This window comes from Piliocolobus tephrosceles, chromosome 14, assembly GCF_002776525.5.
Source record: "Piliocolobus tephrosceles isolate RC106 chromosome 14, ASM277652v3, whole genome shotgun sequence".
NCBI classification, from domain to species: domain Eukaryota; kingdom Metazoa; phylum Chordata; class Mammalia; order Primates; family Cercopithecidae; genus Piliocolobus; species Piliocolobus tephrosceles.
The window spans coordinates 83,692,255-83,707,471 of NC_045447.1; the positions used below are offsets into that span (position 1 = coordinate 83,692,255).

At 42.7% G+C, this 15,217-nt stretch overlaps 1 protein-coding gene across 2 annotated transcripts in view; it reads right to left on the minus strand.

Moving 5' to 3' along the window:
- The window catches only part of APBA1 (amyloid beta precursor protein binding family A member 1), a 224,381-nt gene extending 215,820 nt beyond the window's left edge, over nt 1-8,561 (minus strand). Inside the window, exon 1 of one of the 2 annotated variants that reach the window (XM_023213244.3) lies at nt 8,352-8,561. The gene's annotated coding sequence lies outside the window, so the exon portion shown is untranslated. The remainder of the gene's footprint in view (nt 1-8,351) is intronic. The other variant, XM_023213245.2, reaches the window with a different exon arrangement.
- Between the last annotated feature and the right edge of the window lie 6,656 nt (nt 8,562-15,217).

Genomic DNA, 15,217 nt, shown 5'->3' on the forward strand with positions numbered 1-15,217 from the left:
TGTATACTAAGTAATCCACGTGGAACAGAAGAGGAGGTTGAAAAGGAAACTTAGTGGGCAGGGATTGGCTTTGCCACCATACCTTGACAACCTCCCGCGATCACTTTACATATGCAAAAAGATGAGATTCTGTCCTCCAAAAAGTGTATTTCAGAAAACAGAGAGTTGCCTTATGTATAAATGTTTACAAAGTCTCCCATATTGTGGGGTATTCTCTTAATTACCTTCTTCTGAATGCCGAAAACCCTGTTACCTCCAAGATAACAGAAACTGAAAGTCATGTAATTCAGTAATAGCTGGATGTGATGGCAACTGATTTTAAAGAGAGAAACCATGTCAAAAACATATTACCTGGTAAGACTGCAGATTTCATGAAAAGGAGGTGTGTGTTTCAGAAGTTACTTAAGAACTATTTGGAGAAGATAGCCGGAAATAAACTCAATCAACACAAGATAGGGATACTTCTGAAGGCTATGCGATTGAAATAAGATAAATGACTGAATGAATATAGAGTAAAGGAGGCCATGATTTTAACACCAATTTAAGTAAATATTCCTGCGGAGGAGCTTTACAATTGCTTGTTTTGAATGTCTTTACACAAGACATATAGAAGTGCTGGGTTGCAGAGATCATAAATATACTCCTATAGGAAGAAAAGATAAAACAAATGTTCTTACGTTAAGTGAATGAACACACAAGGTTTGGAGTAAAGTTTGTGGTAGTAGCATCATACAGAAACTCAAGAAGTACTACATCTCAAAAAAGTTAGATAGAAATGAACATGACAAAAGTGACCTAATCATGACAAAGACTCTAAAGTGAAAAAAGTTTGTGAAGTTTTTGAAAAAATGATTTCATAAAATGTGAGAATGGAAGGATGTCATATTTCTAAATTATTAATTTTATATAATGTGATTTTAATTATATGAAAGTAAACTAATAACTTAAGCATAAGTAAATACTTCACTCTGCCTATATTCCTAGAATATGCATATTCAAGTTGACACGAAGCCTCCTTAAAAACGCTCTTGTTGGAAAATTGAGGGCCACCCTATAACAGAGGGTACCTTACACATGAACATATATGGTTAACTCTGCATCTCAGATAACTGAGGGTGGCCAATAGTTGGCTTGTGAGTGAACAACTGCAGGCAGTTGTCACAATACATTAAAAATCCTTAAATTGAAATAACTGCCATCAAACCAATTCTCATCTGTTAAAAATTCTTTATGATACCTCTGTGCTGTGTCAAACAGGGGTCCCATGTCCACTTCTGAGTTCAGCTAGAGCTATATCGACAGTCTCCACATACACTGACAGTTTCCCACTTCCACCTGGCTCTGCCTCTCTGCTTCTCTGCTCAAGGGCTTTCTTTGGTGTCTCTGGAGCTTGCTCAGGCTAATATTAGCAGCCCTAACGTACTGAAGATTTAATATCTCTAGGGAAATGGTGGATAAATACCCCAGTTTCTCCACTGCTTGGTGGACAATCCTAATGTGCAGTCTACATGATGCCAGCAGAGCCAGGCCTCAGCTGCCCACAGTGGCAACCTGCTCATTAATTCACCTCTTAATGGGCTTTCTTCCCTCTTCTGTCTCATTTTCTCCATTCTCTCACTTGTGCTTCTTGAGGTTGTCTCTCAAATAAACTATTGTGAACTCAAGTCCTCATTTCAGGGTCTGCATGCATAAACTGCTTTAGCATCATGTGGCAATTCTGTGTCCTCTGAAAAACAGCTACCTATCTGCAGAAATCAAGGTAAATGGGCTTTACACTCATTCTTTACACCTGAGTTACTTAAATTTTTGGCAATTTCTCATCAATTCCTCTCTGTATTTGATAATCCCTTACTAATGCAGAGAGTCGTTTTGTGTTATAGAGTATACCCAGATGAACAAAACAAAGTTCTAGCCTCAAGGACCTTACACTTGAGAATGGAACACGAAACAAGGAGGAAGAAAAGAAAGCAATATTTAAAGAAGATTCAGACCACAGAAGAGACGTAAGGTCCAAGGAGCAGAACTACTTCCAGCTGACTAGTATTTCATCACTACCCAGACAGAATCACACTTTGTTTTCTGACGTGATTTCGGCTCACTGCAATCTCTGCCTCCTGGGTTCAAGCAATTCTCCTGCCTCAGCCTCCCAAATAGCTGGGACTACAGGCATGCGCCACCATGCCTGGTTAATTCTTGTATTTTTAGTAGAGACAGGGTTTCGCCATGTTGGCCAGGCTGGTCTCGAACTCCTGACCTCAAGTGATCTGCCTGTCTCAGCCTTCCACAGTGCTGGGATTACAGGGATGATTGTTTTCTAACTTAAATATATTTGATTGAGGACATTCATCTTTTTATAAACCCAACACTGATTCAGAGGTCAGCCCAAACACAGTAGATGGTAATACAGCCTTATGGGCAACCAATTCAAAATGAAAGGCAAAGCATTTTATTGTGAATTCCCTAAGTGACTGCTCCATCTATCAGGAGTGATACCATGTCCAGGTAAACTGAGGAAACCAATAAGGTTTCCCTGCTGTCCCTTGAGGATGCCAAACATGTTCCTATCCAGCCTTTTCATTTTTGATATCCTCTCTGCCTAAAGGCCCTTCCCCAAATATCTGCAGGGCTTACTACCTCACATCTTTAAGCTCTTCTGCTTAAGGTTTTCCCTGACCATCCTATATAAAATAACATCACCCCCCACACACCCACTATTGTCAGTTTATTGCTCTCTCTGTTTTATTCTTCATCATAGCACTTACCACCTGGCATATTATGTAATTGCTTATTTATTTATTTTTAATCTCCTTCCACTAAAAGCTCTGTAATATTAAGGACATGTCCCCCCCTCCTCTATATTCCTTGCACCTAGAATAGTTTCTGGCCCAGAGAAAGTGTTCAATGAGTATATGTTGAAGGAATGAATAAATTTCATCATTAAAACCTCAAAACCCACCACTCATTACAGTTGACGTTCCATAAACTCACCTGGAATCATGACATAATCCCATAACTCAAGGATCTAAAGGGTTCACAATTATTTTGTGAAAAATGTGGAGTTTTTTAAAATAAAGCTTCAATGTATACATCAGGTATGAATAAATAGTTTTAATTCTATCATAAACTTGTACAGGCCACAAAATGCAACTCATTCAATGTCCATTGTATAAGAATGAAATCCTGAAATTTAAAATTTTAGATACTGTAGCTAGCTTACTTAAAAAAAAGTTTATTCATATATTCATGTGACAAATGTATATTGAATGCATATGATGGGTATGGTGTTGGGTGAGGTGCTATATTTGATTTTTCTTTTGAAAACTGACTTTACATGTGACTGTAAAACCATATTCTACCATTATAGATAGAAAAAGCTCATTCTTTAAAAAACAACTTACATTTTTCCCCATTGTTTTACTATAAACTTCTTAAAATTTAGCTCAGATCTCTGAGAGAGAATATTTACAGGAAATACAAGTGGAGTCTTTTATTTAGATAATTTTAAAGGTAAACTTCTACTCTTTTTTACTGCATTTAAGGGAATGAAGAACCACAAATGCTCACTATACAAAAATTACTTAAGTAGTTGTCAAACTCCAGTTATATAGCGTTAACTGGTTTCACTACAAATTCATGCTTTTCAAACACATGAGGTCCTCATGGTTGGGTAATGATCTTTTATTCACTCCTAATTGACTCACTGCTCTGTTTCCACAATGCCCACAAGTCTTTGTCATTCTACCCCTGGCTTCAACCTGCCCATCTCTCTTTTGACTTTACTTAAAAGACTATGGCCAAATTCCTTTCTTTCCACCTCGAAATTCCTATGCTTCTGTCTCAAAAGAATCCTTCATTTGCTTTCATCTAGTATCCTCCCATCTTCTTGAAGACTTGATTCCCTCAACTGAGCCTCTCCCTTACATTTTCAATCTCTTTTTTCCCCAATGGATTGTACTCCTCAGCTTATAAAGCAGGCTCAAGTCTTCCTAAACTAAAAATACCACTTTCCCTCTACTACACCATTGTTTTGATATATCATACTCTCTCTCCTTCTCCTTTACCTCCCAACTTATGGAAAATGAAGTCTGTTCTCACTGCTTTCCATTTCCCTTCCCCCACCCTCCCCTTCAACCCTTGCCCCTGGCTGCCACTTCCACCTACCACAAAGACAATCGAGGAAAGCCAAGAGTCAAATCCAATGGCTTTGCCTTGGTTGCACCCTCACCAATGGGGTGTGCTGTGTGAGTGACAGGGGCTCTCCTCACCCCTGCCAGCTTCCATGACACTGTACAACTCTACTTCCATCATTTTTCTCCAACTGCCCTTGTTTAACATGGTTCCTGTCCTCTTCTTTCTCTTTCCCCTCCAACACACAGACATCCCTCAAGGATCCTATCCTTACCTTTGCTTCTTCTTTCTTCATTTTCTTTATCAGTGATTCCTGGGATATCAATATCGCTCCTAAGTAGATGACTTACAAATCTCCTTGTAGCTCCAACCTCCCTCTGTATTCTAGTCCCTTAACTTAGATAAGCCTGTCTGCTCAAAAAGAAACTTCTCTCCTCTTCCTTATCCTCTGTTATACCTTGTTTCTGAAAATGACCCAATTGCTCTCTCAGCTAAGCCTGACAATGATCTTTGGCCTCCCTTTTCCCTCCCACTTTCCAGTGACTGTTCAAGCTCCTCAGATAATTCTTGCACACCACCTCTTAGGTATGTTCCCTTCTTCTCCCCCACTGCCTCTTTCCGTCTTTCCCTACTTTGACAATAGGGTCTATCTGGTCTTCCTCCTGCCAGTCTTTTCCCATGTCATTCCATCCAACATAATACTACAAAATTATTGCCCCAAAGCACAGTTCTGATACTGTCAATCTTTCTCCTCACAAATCTTCTATAGCTCCCCAGTCCTTACTGAACAAAATCGACACTCCTTATCTTGGCGTACAAGTTGTTCCACCACCTTGAACAAACCTCTCTTTCTTGCTTTATCCCTCATTACATCTCTTGGCATTCCTAGAGCTGCAGCCAAAGCACACCATTTTTTTGTTCCCTGTGTAGGCATACACTTTCCACTGCCAGGCCTGTGCTACGCTGTTCCTCCCCCAAGCATGCCCTTCCTTCTCTGCCAACCCAAATGCCACCTTAATCACAGCTCAAATGCTATATCCCATGTAACCTTCCCTGATTCTTCCATCAGAAGTCATTTTGTACCCTGTGAATTCCCACAGCCCTGCAGGAATACTGCTTTTTCAGCACTTAATCATTTTTTCACTATTTTTACAGTTAGTAACACATATTCCTCTTTTCTCCTTCTAGACCAAGATCCACCTCTGGGTAGGATCTAAGACTTAGCATTCTTTGAATCTCCAACACTTCTCAACATTCCCTGTCCCTTATCCAAAGGTACAGTGAGTCTGAGATGCAGGAGGCAATTAACAGATGTTTGCAAATTAATTATTGTAACCCAGAGAGTTAACTTCAGATTTTATTGCTTGAAATTCTCTCAGTTTTAGCAACAATTACTTCTTCTTTGTAGGCTAAAAGTCCTATCTCCCCAAGGTACTACAGTTCATTCCTTGTGGCCCCAGAGGTCATTTTCAAATATCTCTTACTCCTTAGTCTTCTGAAACAAACAATAACAACAACCAAAATAAAAACAAAAAACAAAACAAACAACCAAAAAACCCTTAAGAGACTCAATAATGGAAGAGAAAAGCACTGATGCTATTTTAAGTGAAGGAAAGTCATCCATGCACAAAAAAATGGCTTGCTGCAGGCCACAGCAAAAGGTACAACCATTTACCAGAGCTGTCTCATGAACCTTATACCGGTCCAATCTTTAGAAAAGCCAGATATTGCATTTTTAAAACTATCAACCTGGGCAACGTAGCAAGACTCTATCTCTGAAAAAAATAAACAAATATCTGGGTGTGGTGCCATGTGCCTATTATCCCAGTTATTCAGGAGGCTGAGGCAGGAGGATTGCTTGAGCCAGGAGTTTGAGGCTGCAGTGAGCTATGATCACACTATTGCACTCCAGCCTGGGTGAGAGAGGAAGACCCTGTCTCAAAAAGATAAATAAAAATAAAAATGATCACATTTATGTTAGAAAAGAAATCACTGATTCCTGAGTCATCGATTGTGCTGCTGTGTAATTCCTCTTTCTCTAAACAGTGTATTTACCTGGTAATTTCTCATATTATTAAACTTTCTTGTAAGATATTTACATCCCTGGTCTTACTTGCAAATATAAAAGATGATGACTTTTTTTTTTTTAAACCAAAACCTCTTAGAATGGCTTTTAAATTCCATAAGTACTTTTCTCAGAAAGGGATTTGGCATAACGAATAAGAGAGTAAAGAACTAAGATTCAAAATTCATTTTTATAAATCTATCCTTAAATCTTGGATGAGAGCCAACAACCAACCTCATATTAAAATCTTAGAAGGCTTGACTTGAAGAACATGGGGAAATTTACTTTACATTGACAGCTTCAAAACACCTAGTCTATATGTCATTAAATAAGATATATGGGAAGAAAAAAAGCATATGTGGATAGCCCTAGTTTTATTATTTTCAATGAAACAATGATATCGTGCAACCTTTGCCCATAAAAGAACACAAAACAAAAATTTTAAAAAAGAAAAAGAAACCTCTGGTGCCAACATGTTGTATATTTACTTGTGTAGTCATGACTGCTACGGGCTTTTTGAAGAGAACCCGGCAGCCAGTTTGGATTCCGACAGCAAGGCAGTAGAATTTAAGGTGTTATGACTAAAATATGTCCTAAACAGGTTAAGCTAGACATACAATATTTTAATAAAGAAGTGTCGAGATACTCATTCCTGTGAATACCGCAGGAGAAATACAGGCGAGGAGGAATCACACTGCCCTGGATACACATGAATATGCCATCTCCCTGCCTATCTCTACCCAACCCTACACACACCTATCTTTACCACGCAGAGACAATTAAACAGCCATAGACTCGATGCATTTCTGTGTCCTTATTCCCACTGGGTGAGTTATTGCCAGCCTGACATTTTCCCAAATTCCCTACTAGTGGGCTCTATCAGGTAGGAAAGCAGGGACTTTACTGACCTGGGACCCCATCGCTGTGGGTCTTGGGAGATTTCAGTTTCCAAATGATACACGGTGCGACGCTGACCAGGTGGGCACCAAACACTTCTCTGTGTGATATTTTTCTTCTTTTTTAAAGACTGCCCCCCGCCCCACCACATCTCTCTATACGTACACACCTCCAGAGTTCATTCTAAAAGAACCAATACAAAGCCCATCCATCCCCTAGCCATAAGGTTTTCAGTGCTTAAATGTGGAAGGAGAAGGTCTAGCTAGCATTGAAAGTTGCGGGGACAGGAAGAGGAATCTGATCATTCAACACTATTCTCCTTCAGGTCAGACAAGAGAAAAACAATAGAAACTGCAGAGTCAGGGAGTACAAGACCCTTATGGAACAGGTGCTAAGCAGAGAAGTAGTATCAGAGGATGGAATCCCCCTTCAAAACCGGGTACACCAGCAAGCCCAGAAGGCGTAACCGTTATCCTATTTCCCTGCCATGTGCCTCAAAGCAACATGCTCACTTCCACATCCCCATGTCATGAGGCCAGAGGAAGGGGAAGCGAGAATCCCTACACTGGGCCATCCACACGCAGGAGCAGAACAGAGACTGTGCTCAGAGTTGCAGGGTCAAAATAACAAACACTGTCCCACAGTCTTAGCCGGTGACATCAAGTCAGGGCAGTGGCAGATCTCTGGGTTTGGGGCGCTGTTTGGGGAACGTGGATGCAACCAAACGCGTACATACACATACACAGAATTTTACAAACCGGCCCCTACCCCACTGCCTCCCTCCACACTTCACACACCAAGTGCATCCTGCCCACCTCACCGTTTCCATCATCACATTCTTTCTCCAGGAGAGTCAGCTGAGAGATGAGGGATCCTAGCGGGGATTCCTGGAAATGTCACCCCCCCAACACCTCCGTCCGCCACCCCCATCCCCTCTGCTGTACCTTTTACACACACACTCTCACACACTCACTCCTGCCATGACTGTCATCGGGCCCGCCTGCTGCGCCCGAAGCCTGGCATCTGAGCGGGCACCGGACCCCAGGCGTCTCGCCCGCAACGCCGCCTTACCCCGCCTCGCTGGCTGATGGTTCCAGGCACTGCCCCCTGGATGTCGCCTGCTGCCCCCGCTCCTCCGCACTATTGTTCCAGGCAGCCCCTCTCGCGTCCGGGGGCGCTCTTTGGCTAGGACCCGGGCTCCGTCGGGGGCCGCATCAGTGCCGGGCACCCCTTCTCACCCACCCCTCCCTGGCTGTGGTACCTTGCTTGACAGCTGGGTCCGCGGGCCCGCGGAAGCAGGCGGCGCTAGTGACAGCGCTGGTGCCAAGCCTGGGAATAAAGCTCCGCTCCAGCCGCTGCTACCTCCAGCGCCACCATCTTCTCCCGCCGCCGCCGCCGCCGCCGCCGGGACCGCAGCCGCCCTCGCCCAGCTCCGGCTCTGCAGCCGCCGCTCGGAATCCTCGGGTCCCGCGGCCCCACCCCCTTTCCCCACCCTCCCTCCCGCCCTCCAGCTCTCTAGCTCTCCCCTCGTGACGCGCGCCGGGGCCGGGCGGGCCTGCGAGGGAGGGCGCGGGGGAGCGCGCGCGCGCACGCCGCCTGCTAGTAGCGCCCTTGCCTCCCACACCCACTCGCGTGCGCGCGCGGCCCGCGAGCCTGAGGCGGCTGCGCCGCCGGCGTCCTCCGTGGGCCGCTGGCCGCAGCTCCCCTGTCTCGGCGCCCGTGGGTGTGCGGGACACTGGCGCCTCTCGCCTCCCCTCGCGTCCGGGTCCCGAAGGGCCCGCCCTGCCTGTGTTCCACAGCCCTATCCTCTGGCTCCCGGCCAGACGCACGGAGGGGAAAATGCGGCTGCATCCCCGAGGGGACTGACGGGGACCTCCACCCTCCTCGGTGGCAAACCAAGGGGTCCCCAGTTTCCTAGCCAGGAGCTGTGGCCAACCTCTGCGCGAAGCAACGGGCCACGCTGCAGGACCACGAAGCCAGGCAGCTCGGTCGATTCCTGCAGGGTGTTCTCTCGTGAGTGACTCCCGAGCTTTCCCGCTTCCCAGGCCCCTTAGATACCGCCTGCTCTTCAAATCCGGAGATTGACGGCGTCTCCGGAATGCGCCGCAGTGCTGCGAGTTCCCCGCCAGGGGGAGAGCCGCGCGGGCTTGGGCCTGAGCGAAGGGGGCCGGGCTGCAGTTCTCCAGGGAAACTGCCCAGTCCCGCCGGGGACAGCGGAGAGCCTGCGGATTGTGAAACCGGGGAAGGCTCGGCTTGGTTTTCCTACCCGCTCCTCAGTTCTGGTTGATCGGAACTTAAGAGTGTCTTTGAGCCTAGCATAGGCTATCCGCCCTAGATATGGCTCCTAGCTCGAGAGGCCACCCTTTGCAGCAGGGACCAGGTGGCAGGTGCTGTGCATTAATGAAAAGCTGTGGGCTAGACAGGCCCCGAGAGGCCTGGGCTCTGGCGCTAGCCCCACCTGTAATTGGCAATGCAGTAACTAAATCATTCCCCCTCTTAGAAACACAGATTTTTCCGTAATAATGTTATAACGCACAAAGTCTACTAGTTTGCAAAGCCCTCTCCAGACATATATTCTCCTCCAGTAAAATGAGGATAAGCGCTGGTTATCCAGATCCCTTGGGAAATGCATCTTTTACCACACCATGTTTCCATATTATTTTAAGCACAATGTCTCCAGAGCAGTCTGGGGGTGTAGCCTAAAGCATTCTGAAAGTCTTGTTTTAGCTTTAATATTCGTATGAATTCTGCATTGTACTTCGTAATTTTTTTTCTTTAATAAAACAGCTACCTTCTCAAAAAGATCTTTTAGTAAAATTTAAAATTATATACTAGGAAGATGTATGCTTGTCCTGTGACATTACTCATTTTTTTAATCCAGTGAATACTTATTTGGCATATGTACGGGCCAGATAGGGTCCTTTTCCACCAGAGCTCACAGTACGCTGAAGGAGATAGGTATTCAACTATCAGACTGGCCAGGCACGGTGACTCACGCCTGTAATCCCAGCACTTTGGGAGGCCGAGTCCGGCAGATCACTTGAGGCCAAAAGTTTGAGATCAGCCTGGTCAACATGGCGAAACCCTGTCTCTACTAAAAATACAAAAATTAGCCGCGTGTGGTGGTGCACGCCTGTAATCCCAGCTGCTGGGGAAGCTGAGGCATGAGAATCGCTTGAACCGGGAGGCGGAGGTTGCAGTGAGCCGAGATCGCGCTACTGCACTCCAGCCTTGGCGTCTCAAAAAACAAACAAATAAAACAATCAGACGAAGTGCAACTGTGATAAATTCTCAACTGCAAAGGCGCTAAGGTGCACAGGAAAACCTAATGTAGACTCCAGGACTAGGTAAGGCTTTCTAAGGAAACGACATTTCAGATCCCCCAGGAGAGGCAGCAGTGAGACACTTCCAGGTAAAGGGAAGGAAATGTCAAAAGGCCCAAGCAGGTGGGGCCGAAGTGAGATGAAGCTGGAGAGGCAGGCAGCAATCAGAACCTCAGGAGACCTTGTGGACCGTTTTTAAATAATAATTTTGTCTTAGCCTGGAAAGTCAATGAAGGGTTGCCAAGAGTTGGGAGCAGGCAAGCAGGATTACATTTCGGTTCCTGAAAGATCGCTGAGGTGGCTTGTGAGGAGTTGATTCGTGGAGGGTCAGGATCCAGGGCCGAGGGAGTCTGAGCTTATCCTACTTAGTGAGTGTTTAGAGTTTTCTGTTTTTGCACTAACTGCTCTTTTGATTGTTTTTAGTTCTTGCCTCTGCTCTCCTGTGTTCTCATCTAGGAGGCTTTCAGAGTGCTTCTCTGTAATAGTTTCTGTTTTGTTACTTTTAATCCACTGCGGTTTTAGGAAGGAAATTAACCTTGTTAGAATTTCAGGTTAAATAAGAGAATATAGGTTCTGAGTGAGAGGCTCTTTTCTGTGCATACACTTACTGCTATTTGGTTTGCTATCTCAGAGATCTTTCTGCTTATTTTCTACTTTTTGTGTTGCGTTTCCAGTTAGACTAGGTTCTTAGATAAATGAATGAGGGTTACATTATTGCTTTAATAATATCCTCGAATCTTACCTCACAGGATTTTTGTGTAAAGAAAGTATGTGAAATTTCTCTGCAAAGTATTAAGTGCCATATAAAGAAAGGTAATCATTGTTAGTTATAATGGTAGCCTAGAGACCTCCAAAACTAATTACGTACCAAATGTTCATATGTGGAAATTTCCCTCCCTCCCCCACCCCTATGAAAAACACATATTCCTGTTTCTTCCAGATAGCATGAATCATTGTCTTAAGTGCTCTTGTTACTCTTGCCTTGGCTGGCAGGAAACTCAAAGCCAAATTTTCAGATTGTCGTAGGAAATGAGTGGATCCATATGGCATGTAGATCCATCTCTCAATCCCTCTTTTGGTCTTGTTCTATTCTATTTATAGATTTCCTGTGCCTGCTTTATTGTTTTTCTTTTTAGTAGATCTTTCATAAGGCACTCCAATCCACCTTCTCTGTTAACAAGGGTCAAAACTACTATTCAAGTGTTTCTTCATGCCTGTAATCCAAGCACTTTGGGAGGCCAAGGTGGGATGATTATTGGAGATTAGGAGTTCAAGACCAGCTTGGGCAATATAGTAAGACCTCCATCTCTCAAAAAAAAAAAAAAAAAAAAAAATTAGTGGGCATGGTGGCGAATTCCTGTAGTCCTAGCTACTTGGGAGGCTGAGATGGGAGGATTGCTTTAATCCAGGAGGTTGAGGCTGCAGTAAGCTATAATTGTGCCACAGCACTTCTGCCTGGGTGATAGAGCAAGACCATGTCACTAAAAATAAAATAAAACACTGACAACCTGCTGACCATTGAAGCAGGTAACAATAGTATAGACACTGTGCCAAGTGACTTGGGTTTAAAGTGAAGCCTTCACCACCACTGCATGTGCACCTAAAGTCTCCATGCATGCCAATTTAAAACTTCATATTATTGGTAAACTTAAATATGCCTCCCAATGGCTCATAGATAAATTCTTTAGTTTAATCTCTGAGGTCCCAAACTCTATCAGCCTACACTATACCTACAAATACAGACGGTTCCTCTCTTATGATGATTCGACTTAGAAGTTTTTTACCTTACTTTTGGGCTTATCAGGGTATTAATTTTTTTTTTTTTTTTTTTTTGTCAGTGTCTCACTCTGTTGCCCAGGCTGGAGTACAGTGGTGCAGTCTTGGCTCACTGCAACCTCTACCTCCCGGGTTCAAGCGATTCTCCTGCCTCAGCCTCCTGAGTAGCTGGGACTATGGGTGCCCACCACCACGCCCGGCTAATTTTTGTATTTTTAGTAGAGACAGGGTTTCACCATATTGGCCAGGCTGGTCTCAAACTCCTGACTTCAAGTGATCCACCCGCCCCAGCCTCCCAAAGTGCTGGGATTACAGGCATGAGCCACTGTGCCTGGCCTTAAGTGCATTTTTGACTTATGTAACCCCACCATAAGTCAATGAGTGTCTATATATCTTACTGTCACAAGCACTGTTTGTCACTTGGTAAAAGGACAGAGATTCAAAAACTTTTATTCATTTAGGGTTCTTTTTGTCAATAAAGACTTGAAGATTCCATTATTCACTACATCCATTCAAACTCCACAAGAGTGTGACCATATCTTCCAGCTTCTGATACGGTTCTGGACAGCTTAAATTGGACATCCTTCTGATATAAGTTGATACTTTTCCTTGATTTCAAGTTCTTAAGTGATTACCCTCTTTCTGTATCAGTCCTTAAGCTTATGAGCTGAGGTTGTATGTAAAACAAGCATAGAACAACCTTTGGTAATCTGGTTTCTCTTGAGGATTTCAGTTCTGCTAATATTTAGTAATCCAGCATTTCTAAAATATTGTATAGCCTTTTTGTCATAGGATTTAAAGTGTACGAAAGAAATATACAATTATGAGATGTATATATCATAAACTTCAATAAATTTGCTTGTATATGCCGATTCTTACTTCACCAGCTTTTTTTCTGGGCGTAAAATCTGTCCAGAGAAATAATGCCCTTCTTTTCTTTTTTATTCTCCAAACACGTCAGGCTCCTTCTCTTTTTCTCCCACTGTGCCCTTTAATGAGTCCAACCAAAATTTTGTATGATGTATTTATCTGATACATTGGAAGACATTCTGGTGCCCCATATGGTAATTCTACCTCTGACAATGAAGTTTTTGAGTAAATAAAGTCATGGGAACATATTGACTTTTAAAAATGGTTGTAATCCCATTCTCTGAACCATATTCCAGAGTCCTTAAGTTAGTTAAGGACTAACTTAAACCACTCAGCTCCCAGTCCTGGAGCTGGGTCAGTCCTCCCCAGACCACATGGCTGATTGAGGATAGAGCAAGATCTGGTGACTACAAAAAGGGTGAAATGGGAAGAGGGAAACAAAAACATCACCTTCCCTGTTCATCTCAGGCTTATAATAGTGAAAAACTATAAACTTCAATGTAAATGTACCACAATAAGGAAATTGGTGTATAGATTAGTATGACTGTACAGTGGAATACTATGCAGTCTTTAAAGATACCGTAAGCACAGATTTTTTTTTTTTTTTTTTTTTTTTTTTTGAGACAGAGTCTTACTCTGTGGCCCAGGCTGGAGTGCAGTGGCCCCATCTTGGCTCACTGCAACCTCTGCCTCCCGGATTCGAGCGATTATCCTACCTCAGCCTCCTGAGTAGCTGAGATTATAGGCGCCTGCCACCATGCCCGGCTAATTTTTGTATTTTTAGTAGAGACAGGATTTCACCATGTTGGTCAGCTGTTCTTGAACTCCTGACCTTGTGATCTGCCCCCCTCATCCTCCCAAAGTCCTGGGATTACAGGCGTGAGTCACTACACCTGGCCAGATTTTTTTTAATAACATGGAAAAAGTTAATTTCACATCTTAAGTGAAAAAGCCTAGATACAAAATTGTGTAGATGGATGGCCATAACTTTTAAAAATGCACGGAAAATAATACACCAAAATGTGAATGGTAGCTCACTCAAGTAATAGGGTTCTTTTCTTCTTTCTATGTTTTGGTAGCTTACTTTTTTTAACCAATGTACCTTAATTTGAAAAACAATAATACTAAGAATGTGGCTGTAAACATTAATACCCCTTACCACCAGATGCCATAAAAGTAAGTATTGGGTCACTTTGCATTTCTAAAGCATTTTTTCCTAATTTGATTTATCCTTCAATTTTTATTTTAAACACCACATGCTTTAAGAACATGTTTTTTAGACTAATGTTACTCTCATTGAAATACCTAGTGCTACAAAGGAGCCTCACAGCCTTTGTGGAATGTCAGGATAGATACAGATTTTAAAAATGATTAAATTGGTTGCTCATTCCATTTAACACTTGCTTATATACACTTGGTTGTTTCCAAATTTATTTTGGCAGAAAAGTAGTTGAATATGATGGTCATTCGGTAGGAACACTATAAAATATTGACATATTTAATTCATGCTACAAACCAGGCACAATTTTACCAGAAGAAATTATAACTATGTGTTTCTATATAAAATATGCCATTACAATTAGAAGTATATTTCCTTGAAAATAAGAAGCTGTGAAATTAAGTGCTCAGCAATTTCAGAATATTTTTCTTTTAATATGTGTTTGCTACAGATTTATATCTTTTTGCCATCTTCTTAGTAAATCAAGTGGTAGTAAATACCAATGACTGAAGGAAGATGTCTAGGATAAGAATATAAAATTGAGAAAATTCCAATAGATATTTTTCTGTTACCAGTTTGTAGACAAAAATTATATATATACATGTGTATGTGTATATATATATGTTACCATTATTCATTTTTGGCAGGAGTCTACCTTGGTGCTGTTTCTAGAATGGCACTGACATATGGACACATGATTTCAAATCACTGCTCTATTCCTGTTTTCTGTTGGGTATTTTGTTCCATGTATGTTGGTATCACCTCTCCAAGTTGTTTATGAATCCTGAAAGATCAGTGACCAAATGTCAACTACATTCTCTTGGTATTTCCTTCACTAAATACCTAGCATATTACAGAGTACCTAGGAAGAACTCATCAAATATTTGTTGGCTGACTGATATACAGACACCCCTTGGTGGGATTACAGTTTCTACTGAA